Below are 11,835 nucleotides of genomic sequence, written 5' to 3'. Positions count from 1 at the left end.
TCTCATAATTTATCCTGTAGAGATTATAGATGATTAGGGTCACTGCAAGAGAGAGAGAATTTGTTTGATAAATTACACACAACAAATTAAAGCTCTTTTATTAATCTAGCCATGGCATCCTTTACTTATTTGCCTCTGTTTTCGTTGTTTTTGCCTTCGGGGAGGTAAATTAACGATATATGTCTTATAGTAATTCGTTAAAATCTATGAAGCAAGAAAATACACATTTGTTAGCCATTTCATTTCCAGAGATTGTTGACTGGAGAGAGGTATTCCAGTGGGCAAATGGACGAGTCAAGGAGTGGGGTTCGGGAGTCCAGTGTAAGAGCAGGAATGGTTAGCCGGATGACGACAGTCTGACCCTCAGACACTCAGGCTGTGTGACCTTGGGTGACCAATGGGAGTCATCTCAGCTGTTTTCTTATCCCATAGAGCTCACCGGGGCTGCAGTGATGTCCCTGAGGTATGGTCCAGGTTTGCTCTGCATGTCTTTAAGACTCCAGCCATTCACTCACATGCCGAGTTGGTATTTTCAGGTCGTTGTCATGAAGCTGTGTAAGCTGTCTCTCTGCTGAGTCCAGACTCTAGTGTCCAGCTGCTCACTGACCACCTTCATCTGAGTCCCCTCCGACACCCAGAGTGTCCTGAAACAAAATCAAACTCCTCCTTTTCCATAGATCTGTGCTTCTTTCTAATTCTTCTGTCCCCACGAATAGCATCAGCATCCTGCCCACCTGGCTGCCCATCCAGAGATCTGGAAGCCCTCCTTTCTTCTTTCTCCCCATGGTCTACTCTGTAAGCCTCCTCAACCCTGCCTGCTAAGTGTCTCTCAGGGGGTAGTGGGAGTTCAGTGGTCGAAGTCCCTCCTTTCACACTGAAGGTGGGGGTCTGATGCTTGACCAACGCACCGCCTGAGCAGCACCCCCCTCCTGTCTGTCATGGGAGGCAGGCTGTCCTTGTCCGTCTTGATGTTGAACAGGCAGCAGTGGGACTCTCAGACTAAAGGAGACTAGACTTACACTGACCAATGTCTCACTTCACTCACTTTTCTGTTGTCCATCCCTCTGGGAGGGGGTTATAGTTAGATCTTTGTGATCGGTTCCCTATTTCTGCCCCCACGTTCCCCTCCTAGTATGACTACTCTTAATCTTGGTCCCGAGGGGTTTATCTGTCCCGGATTCCCTGTGTTTCCAGCTCTTATCTGTAACCATGTGTATGCTCTGGTCCAGCCAGATATTTCAAGAATATTTTACACATGAATCACACAGACTTCTAAGACTGACTTATCTCAGCAAAATGACTTGGAGATCTCTCCACGTTATTGCTCTATCAGTAGCTTGTTCCTTTTTACTGTTGACCATAATTCTGTTCCACGTGTGTACCATCATTTGTTGAACCATCGGCCCTTTAAAACATATTTGGCCTCTTGCCATTTGGGAGCAATTACAAATAGAGATGCTGCAAATACTCATATGCATACTTTCATGTGCATATAAGATTTTATTCTTTTGGCTGAATACCTAGGAGTGGGGTTGGTAGGATTCCTGGGTGGCAGGTAAGACCCTGCCCACTGTTTTCCAGAGTGACAAGATTCACTGTATATTTGTATCTGCTAAATGTGAGTGTTCCAATTGTTTAGCTGCCCCACCAGCCAGTGTTTTCATTTTAATCATTTTAATATGCCTGGAGTAATAGCTGATTGTGATTTTAATGTGCATTTTAAGTAACCAGAAAGATGTTTATGTGTGTCTTATTGACTGTGCAAGGACATTTGACTTCACTGTGTTCATGCAGAACCTCTACATGGAACATACATGGAACATATCTGTAGCTAAAGAATCAGGGATTCCCGCAAGGCTTAAAATCAGGAAAGGGGTGTGTCAGGGTTGTATCCTCTCACCATGCTCAGTCTGTACACTGAACAAACCATCGGAGAGGCTGGCCTTCAGAAAGAAGGCGGCCATGAGATTAGAGGGCAGCTCATTAATAACCTTCACCATGCAGACGACACAACCTTGCTCGCTGAAAGCAGTGGCTGCGGTCTTTGGTAAGATTTACAATGCAATTTAAAGAAAACCAAAATCCTCACAAGTGGATCAATAGACAACATATTGATACAGAGAGAAAAAACTGAAATTTCTAAGGACTTCATTTACTTGTATCTACAATCAATGCTCGTTGAAGCAGCAGTCAAGAAATCAAGGAACACATTGCCCTGGGCCAACCTGCTCTGTAAGCCCTCTTGACAGTATGGAAGACAAGATGTCACTGGATGACTGAGGTGCATCTGATCCATCCAAGCCTGGGCATTTCCAAATGCTTCACATGCATGTGAAAGTTGGAGAATGAGCAAGGAAGACTGAGGAAGAATTGATGCATGTGAATTATGGTGCTGGAGAAGAACATTCAAAATTCCACAGACTGCGAACAGAACAAATTAATATGTCTTTAAAGAAGTACAGTGGAATTCTCTTTATAAGTAAGGACGACAAGTGTGGGGAAACGGCTACCCCCCCCCAACTAATCACGGGCCCAGTACGCGCAATTGTATGGGTAAGATACATAAAGATTATGATAAAGTCATAGAGAGCATGAGAGAGATAGGAGAGAGGCAAATAAAGAAGTCAGACACATTTCATGGTAGCATGCTCACCTCCTCGATGGCCATGATCTTACCAGCCAGCTCCACACACAGCATGGGCTGAGGGGAGGTGGGGCGGAGACCCGGCAGCCAGCTTGAGACCCTGTTTATTGCTAACCAAGGGTTATCTCTCCTGAGGGGGCATGATTACAGGTAACCGCACGTCACAGGAAGGGGCAGTACAATAGGAATACACACCACAGGAAGGGGATGTACGATGGGCATGAACGTGACAGGAAGGGGATGAGCTAGGGATATGCACATAGGAAGGGGAAGGACTAGAGATATACATGTAACAGGAAGGGCGGACCCTAGATACATGGTGGCGGCTTAACCTTGGTCACCCTTGGGTGGACTTGACCTCCCTGGGGTCTCCTACAAGGAAACAGTCAACTACTATCCTTATCAGAAGGGAGTGGGTCCTACTTATTTTGGGATAAACAGTGGTGTCTGCTTGCTCTGGATGGCTGATAGCCCATAGGGAGAATAACCCCTGACCTACTTCTGTTTCCCTCCAAGTGTAGTCATTTGCCACGTGTAGCAAGCAGCTGAGTTTGGCACAAATTTGGGGGAGACAGCTTGGGAGAAATCTTCTGTTTCCCACAATCCCCCTTTTTGTTTTATATATAAAATTCAAAAGAGCCACAGTGGCTACATGATTATTTTCTATACATTGAAAGCTGTCAAGGCACATTTAATGACAAAATTAATATAGCCAAGCCCCAAAGCAGCCTTATGGCAAGCATTTTGAATCCTTTTTTTTCTTTTATGATCAAGCTTTTGGTATTCTGCCTAAGAACTCTGCATATTGCTAAAATCATGAGTGTCTTCTTCTGAAGAATATAGAGTTCTGAAACATTTTAAAAATCATTTTATTGGTGGCTAGTACAACTCTTATCGCAATCTGTTAGGTTTCTCTCTCCGGCCTAAATCTCAGCCTCGGTCCTTGGCTCCGCGCGAGAAAGTTTTCACGCCGAAGCCTGGCTCGTGATCCAAGTGAATTTAATGAGAGTTAAAAGAAGCTTCAGGTTTTACGCGACACCCATAGGATTCCTTTGACCATGCGGCCTGGCAGAGACTGATCCGGGACACGCAAGGATCTGTCCCTTCCCACGGAGACGACCAGACCACCCAAGCAAGACAAGACCAAGAGACCAAGCACCCAAGAGACCAAGAGCCCAAGAGCTCTCCCTTCCAGTCCCTGCCTTTTCAAGGGTTCCCGGGGGAGGTGTGGTGAACGACCCCAGGTCGATCCCATTGGCTGAATTGCAATCACCAGGCCCAGGTGGGCTGCTCCAGGTGTAACGCCCATCCAAGCCCACCGGCGGGAAAATCCAGCTTTTGTCTTTTGCTGGCTCTCCTGGGCATGCGTAATGGACTTCCCAATTCCCTAGGCTAAGCTACCTAACAAATCCATCTATCCATCCATCCATCGTGTCAAGGATGTGAAGTTTAAATTGAAGTTCATTTTTATACATATGGATGTCCAATTATTGCAACACCATTAATTGAAAAGGCTATCTGTTCTCTAATGAATTGCCTTTGCGCTTTTCTGAACAATCAATTGGCCATACTTCTTCTTGGTCTATTACTGGACAAATTATGTTCTATGGATCTACTTCATGCCAATACCACAATGCCCTGACAACTGCCACTTTATAGTAAGCCTTAAAATCTAGTACTATGCTCTCTTTGAATAATATATCTTGAAAATGGTTTTGATTATGCTAGTTCTTTTGCCCATATAAATTTTAGAACCAGCTTTTCTATATGTACAATGGAATCTTGATAGGATTTTGAGTGGAGTTGATTTAAATCTGTGGATCAATTTGGGTAGAACTGGCATCTTTACTACTTTGAGAATCCGAATCTATAAACATGATATGTTTCTTTATTAACTTGTCTTCTTTAATTGCTTCCATTAGGATCGTACAGTTTTTAGCATGCAGCTCCTCTATTTATTTTGTTCGACTTACACCTAATTTCATTTGGGGGTACTATTGTAAATGGAGTGTGCATGTATTTTTATTTCATACACTTGTTAGTATAGAAGATACCATTGCTTTTGTGTTGACTTTGTATCCTATAAGCTTTGTTAATTCCTTAGGATTTTTTATGTGCACAATATTTTGTTTGTACTCAAGAAAGACCTCTTAAAATTTTTGAAAAGCAAGGATGTTACTTTGAGGACTAAGGTACACCTGACCCAAGCCATAGTATTTTTAATCACCTCATATACATGTGAAAGTTGGTCATTAAATGAGGAAGACAGAAGAAGAACCGATGTGTTTAAATTATGATGTTGCTGGAGAAGCTTGAAAGGCCCAGAGGCTGTTAAAAGAACTAACAACTCAGTCCCGGGAGAACGACAGCCAACCAGAATGCTTCTCAGACACAAAGATAGCAAGACGTAATTTCACATACTTATTATCAGGAGAGACGAGTCCCTGGAAAACGGCATCAGGCTTGGTAAAGTAAAGGATCAGCGACAAAGAGAAAGATCATTGACAAGACATATTGACACAGTGGCTTCATCAATGGGCTCACGCATGAGCACAATTGTGAGGTCTGGCAGGACCTGGCCATGTTTTGTTCTATTGTACATAGGGTCGCTTTGAGTCAGAACTCCCTCAATGTTTAAGAGTTGTATGAGGCCCCAATAAAATGATTTTAAAAAAGAAGAAGAAGAACTCACTCAGTGTCATTGAACAACAACAACGGCAAAGGATAATTTGGGTAACTTTTCAATGTCTGTGCTCTTGATTCACCTTAGTATATCAGCTAGAACTTACTGAAAGTTTGCAGACATTTTCCTTTTTACTTATCTATTTTTTGAGGTTACTTTTATCAATATTGTCTTACATACATTTTGGGTTTTGAGTAGTAATTCAAAAGCCTTTCCCACTGAATGCTGTTTTATAGCTCTCAGCACTTTGAAAGACCTGAAAAGAGCTACACTTGTGAACCTGCATAAGAGAGAAAAAGAGAAGGTAAACAAGCGGCCATCTTCTAGCTCAGAAGCAACAGAGCCCACATGGAAGAACACACCAGCCTGTGTGATCACGAAGTTCCGAAGGAATCAGTTATCAGGCATCAAAGAACTAAAAATCATATCATTGGGTGCACACATGATACAATCGCTGAGGACAAATGGGTGCATAAGCAAAGGTGGCAAAGGAAGCTGATGGTGCCCGGCTATCAAAACAGATAGTGTCTGGGGTCTTAAAGGCTTGAAGGTGAACAAGCGGCCATCTAGCTCAGAAGCAACAAAGCCCACGTGGAAGAAGCACACCAGCCTGTACGATCACGAGGTATTGAAGGGATCAGGAATAAGGCATCATCAGAACAAAAAAATCGTACCATAGTGAATGAAGGGGGAAGTGCAGAGTGGAGACCCAAAGCCCATTTGTCGGCCACTGGAGATCCCCTTGCAGAGGGGTCTAGGGGAGGAGATGAATCAATGTGTGATATAGCACCGATGAAAAATACAACTTTCCTCTGGTTCCTAAATGCTCCCCCCACCCCCATCATGATCCAAATTCTACCTTGCAAGTCTGGCTAGACCAGAGGATGTACACTGGTCTAGATAGGAGCTGGAGGCACAGGGAATTCAGGGCGGATGATCCCTTCAGGACCAGGCGTTTAAGTGGTGATACTGGGAGGGTAGAGGGAGAGTGAGTTGGAAAGAGGGAACCGATTACAAGGATCTACATGTGACCTCCTCCCTGAGGGACGCACACAGAAAAGGGGGTAAAGGGAGAAGTCGGATAGGGCAAGACATGACAAAATAATTATTTATAAATTATCAAGGGCTCATGAGGGAGGGGGGAGCAAGGAGGAAGGGGAAAAAAAACAGGACCTGATGCCAAGAGCTTAAGTAGAGAGCAAATGTTTTAAAAATGATAAAGGCAATGAATGTACAGATGTGCTTTACACAATTGATGTATGTATGGATTGTGATAACAGTTGTATGAGCCCTTAATAAAACATTTTTTATAAATAAGAGAGAGAAAGAGACTCAAAGAGGGATGGATTGCTGTAGTGAGTGCATTTGTTTCTATAGTGGGTGAGAATTGTGAGAAAAAAAAAAGAGCTAGAGTTATTTTTAACAAGGAAGTCTGTTTGTTGTTGTCAGGTGTCATCGAGTCAATTCTGACACATTGTGACTTTATGCCCAATCGAAGGAAACGCTGCCCGGTCTGGCGCCATCCTCATAATTGGCCCTGTACTTGAGCCATTGTTGCAGCCACTGTGTCCGTCCATCTCCTTGAGGGCCGCCCTCTTTTTCATTCCCCTGCTAATTTACAAGACATGATGTCCTGTTCTCCAGGGACTGGTCTCTCCTGACAACATGTCCAAAGTTTGTAAGATGAAGTCGCACCATCCTTGCCTCTAAGGAGCACACTGGCTGAGCTTCTTCCAACACAGATCTGTCTGTCCTTTTAGCCGCCCATGGGATGTTCAATACTCTTCTCCAGCTCCACAATCTAATGCATGGATTCTTCTTACGGTTTCTTCATTCAATCTTCAACTTTCACATGCATATGAGGTCATTGAAAACACCACGGCTTGGCTCAGGGGCACCTGAGTCCTCAAAGTAATATCTTTGCTTTTCAGTACTCTAAAAATGTCCTTGTGCTGCAGATTTACCCAATACAACCCTTCTTTTGACCTTTTGACTGCTGCTTCCATGACCATTGGTTGTGGATCCAAGCAAGACGAAATCCTTGACAACTTCACCCTTTCCTCCATTTATTATGATGTTCCCCATTGGTCCCATTGTGCTGAATGTTCCCCATTGGTCCCATTGTGCTGAATGTTCCCCATTGGTCCCATTGTGCTGAATGTTCCCCATTGGTCCCATTGTGCTGAATGTTCCCCATTGGTCCCATTGTGCTGAATGTTCCCCATTGGTCCCATTGTGCTGAATGTTCCCCATTGGTCCCATTGTGCTGAATGTTCCCCATTGGTCCCATTGTGCTGAATGTTCCCCATTGGTCCCATTGTGCTGAATGTTCCCCATTGGTCCCATTGTGCTGAATGTTCCCCATTGGTCCCATTGTGCTGAATGTTCCCCATTGGTCCCATTGTGCTGAATGTTCCCCATTGGTCCCATTGTGCTGAATGTTCCCCATTGGTTCCATTGGTTCCATTTGTACTCTTTACATCGCATTGTAGCCCATACTGAGGCTGCTACCCATCATCGTCATCAGCAAGGACTCACTCTCAGCAAGCAAGGTGGTGTCGTTGGCATATCACAGTTTGTTCAGAAGCCTTCCTCTAATCTTGATACCACACTCTTCTTCCTAAAAGTCAGCTCCTCTGATTACTTCCTCAGCATACAATCTGTTTCTGATCTTCAACCACGCAGTATTCCCTTGTTCTGTTTGCACAACTGCTTCTTGATCCATGGACAAATTCCGCAGGAGCACAGTGAAATGTTCTGGAATTCCCATTCTTCTCAGGTTTGTCCACAGTTTATTAGGAGCCACACAGTCGAATTCCTTGGCACAGTCAATGAAAAACAAGTAAATATCTTTCTAGCATTCTCTGTTTTGAGCAATGGTCCCTCTGACATCAGCAATGATATCCTTGTTCCATGTGTTCTTCTGAATCCAGCCGGAACGTCTGGCAGCTCCCTGAACCTCTGCTGTAACCATTGTTGAATGATCTTCAGCAGCATTTTACTGGCATGTGATAGAAGTGATATTATTCTATAATTCGAGCATTCTGTTGGGTCACCTTTCTTTGGAATGGATATAACTGTGGATCTCTTCCAGGCAGTTGGCCGAGTTTAGTGATACAAAATGGATGGAAAGATTTAAGTGTGCAATTGGACGTCCTCTTACAGAAGGGTCTCAGGGAGGAGATGGGCCAGTCATGGTGTAGTATAGCACCGTTGAAGCATACAACTCTCCTCTGGTTCTTTAATGCTCCTCCCCCCACTATCATGACCCCAATTCTACCTTGCTGGTCCGGCTAGACCAGAGCATGTACCCAGGTACAGTTGAGAATGGGAAACACAGGGGATCCAGGAAGATAAACCCATCAGGACCAATACTGAGAGCAACAATACCAGGTGGGGGGAGGGAAAAGTGGGAGGAGGAAGGGGGAATTGATCACAAGGATCTACATAACCCCCTCCCAGGGGGATGGATGACAGAAAAGTGGGTGAAGGGAGACATTGGTCAGTGTAAGACATGGAATAATAATAATAATTTATAAATTAACAAGGGTTCATGAGGGAGAGAGGGGGGTGGGAATGAGAAGCTGATACCAAGGGCTCAAATAGAAAGAAAAAGTTTTGAAAATGATGATGGCAACAAATGTGCTTGACACAATGGATGTATGTGTGAATTGTGATAAGAGTTGTACAAGCTCCCAATAAAGTGATTAAAAAACAAGATTGAAGTGTAATTTTTACTACTGACCAATGAGTTTATTTAAAGATAATATATTTTATTAGATATCAGGAAAATGCAAATTGTACTATTTCTTACTCAACAGCATGACTAGCAATGAACAAGACAACTATATATATCAAGAATCGATCATGAATTGTACAAGTCTTCTTGACACGATTGAATTGTATGACATGTGGATGAAGTACCAATAAAGCTGTTTTTAAAATCAGTCAGAATATTGGGACCACCAGAAAGCTCATACTATGCTGTTGAGAGTATAAGTCAGGACATCTACTTTGAAAAAAAATCAGAAGTACCTATAAAATGCTAATAAACATATCCCGTGGCCCAGCGATTACAAACTTATACAGATGTCCAAGATCGACGCAGACATATGCCTAACAAAAGACACGTTCCAGAATGGCCATCACAGCACGACTCGAGTAGCCCCAATCTGGAAAGTACCCAACTCTACATTGAATGGACAAAGACATCCCGGTATCTGCACACTGCTGTATATAAAAACCATATCCATCAGATACGAAGTCACCGTAACTACATGCACTATTATGAATGGTTCTGAAAAACTGCCCAGTGAAAAACTCTAGATGCATATATATGTATTTGCATCTATCTAAAGCTCATAGAATGATCTTCTATCAAAGTAAAGCACAATCCTTATTAGGAACTTGGATCCGTCTGATACTTGTTCAATAAGAGTCTCACTACCATCGTGTCGATTCTGCCAGGGTAGAACTGCCTCTGTAGGTTTCTGAGCCTGTCACTCTTTGTGGGAGTAGAAAGCCTCGTCTTTTTTTCCCACGGAGTGGCTAGTGGTTTCTAACTGTGGACCTTGTGGTTAGCAGTCCACCGCTTAAGAACTATGCCACCAGGATTCCTGTTTTTATAAAACAGATTTGGAATGTTTCCTTCTTTTTTCCTATGCTCTGGAACACATACAACAGAACATACACCAATTCAGCAATGTCTTCGTGTACAAGTCGGTGCCACTGCTGACACCCGTCAGCTCTGCGACCCTTCGCGCCCTCCTTGTGTGGGTTGTCCCCACTAACGTGAGCCCCGGCCTTCCATCGAACTGTTGTTAGATGGGGCGCCTTTGTCAACTTGGTGCTCGATGAAGTGTCTTCTTAAAAAAGAGGACAGGAATCAGCGCAGACATTTGTTACTGATTCAGCTACGCTATCACCCTGGTGCCACTGTGAGTTAGCATTAGGCTGCTAACCACAAGGTCGGTGGTTCAAACCCACCAGTCCTTCCATGGGAGAAAGATAAGATGGTCTTCTATTAAGATTTACCGTCTTGGAAACCGCACACATGTTTGCTGAGAGCTGGCACAGACTTGGTGGCAGTGAATTCGTCTGTATCTTTTGCTAATTGTTTGGCTTGAAGAATACTTCAAGGGATCGTTTTGTGTAAGGTATAAAGATTTTTCTCAGAGCAATGGTTTCAGGGGTTCACAAAGTCTGAATTCATGCTGCTGTGGAGTGAGAGTCTACTGAGCAGTGGGATGATGAAATCAGGAAAGTAGATTATTAGATCATGCAATTCCTCTGTGAAATACAAACTTGCAGTACTTCTTCAGAGAACTCTTTCCTGCCTCTATTTCTTCAGTGTTCCTGAACTGTTTTCTCTTCCTACAAAGGTTAATCCCTACTGAAGAATTACTAAGATAGTTCCTATTAAGTGTTAGTCTCTAAAATTGTATGTTTAACCTGGGTTTTCAAGTTCATTGGTGAAGAGCGCATGCTAGGTTGAGTTGTAGAAAGAAGCACAAACAGCTACTCTTGTATGTACCTGCATACAGAAGGAGATGCGTATCGAGAAAGGACTCTCACCATCGTAGGAGTGGGTAAATCTAGTCTGGTTCAAGCCCCTGCATCAGAGGTAAGGGAAAGACTTTTCTTTCTTTTTAAAAAAAATCATTTTATTAGGGATGCATACAACTCTTATCGCAATCCGTACATACATAAGTTGTGTAAAGGACATCTGTACATTCATTGCCTCATCATTTTCTTTTTGTTGCTGTTGTTGAATTTTCTTTTTTTAAAATTATTTTATTAAGGACTCATACACCTCCCATCATAATCCATACATACATCAATTGTGTAAAGCACATCTGTACATTCGTTGCCCTCATCATTCTTAAAACATTTGCTCTCCACCCAAGCCCCTGGCATCAGGTCCTCATTTTTCCCCTCCCTCCCCCCTCCCTCATGAACCCCTGATAATTTGTAAATTATTAATTTGTCATATCTTACACTGTCCGACATCTCCCTTCACCCACTTTTCTGTTGTCCGTCCCCCAGGGAGGAGGTTATATGGAGATCCTTGTAATCGTGCCCCCTTTCTAACCCACTCTCCCTCCACCCTCCCAGTATCGCCACTCACTCCACTGGTCCTGAGGGGATCATCCACCCTGGCTTCCCTGTGTTTCCAGTTCTCATCTGTACCAGTGTACATCCTCTGGTCTAGTCAGGCTTGAAAGGTAGGATTCGGATCATGACAGTGGGAGGGGGTAAAGGAAGCATTTAGGAACTAGAGGAAAGTTGTATTTTTGATCGTTGCTATGTCGTACCATGACTGTATCATCTCCTCCCTAAGACCCTTCTGTAAGGGGATGTCCAGTGGCCTACAAATGGGTTTTGAGTCTTTGTTGCTAATCCAGGCTTATATATCTTTGGGGGTGTTTGCAAGCCCCCTAATTACAGGTAAAAACATACATCACAAGAAGGGGTTACACTATAGGTTATACATCAATGAGGGGGACAA

Source organism: Tenrec ecaudatus, chromosome 11 (assembly GCF_050624435.1).
Source record: "Tenrec ecaudatus isolate mTenEca1 chromosome 11, mTenEca1.hap1, whole genome shotgun sequence".
Taxonomy (NCBI): domain Eukaryota; kingdom Metazoa; phylum Chordata; class Mammalia; order Afrosoricida; family Tenrecidae; genus Tenrec; species Tenrec ecaudatus.
Note: the sequence above shows the minus strand (reverse complement) of the source record.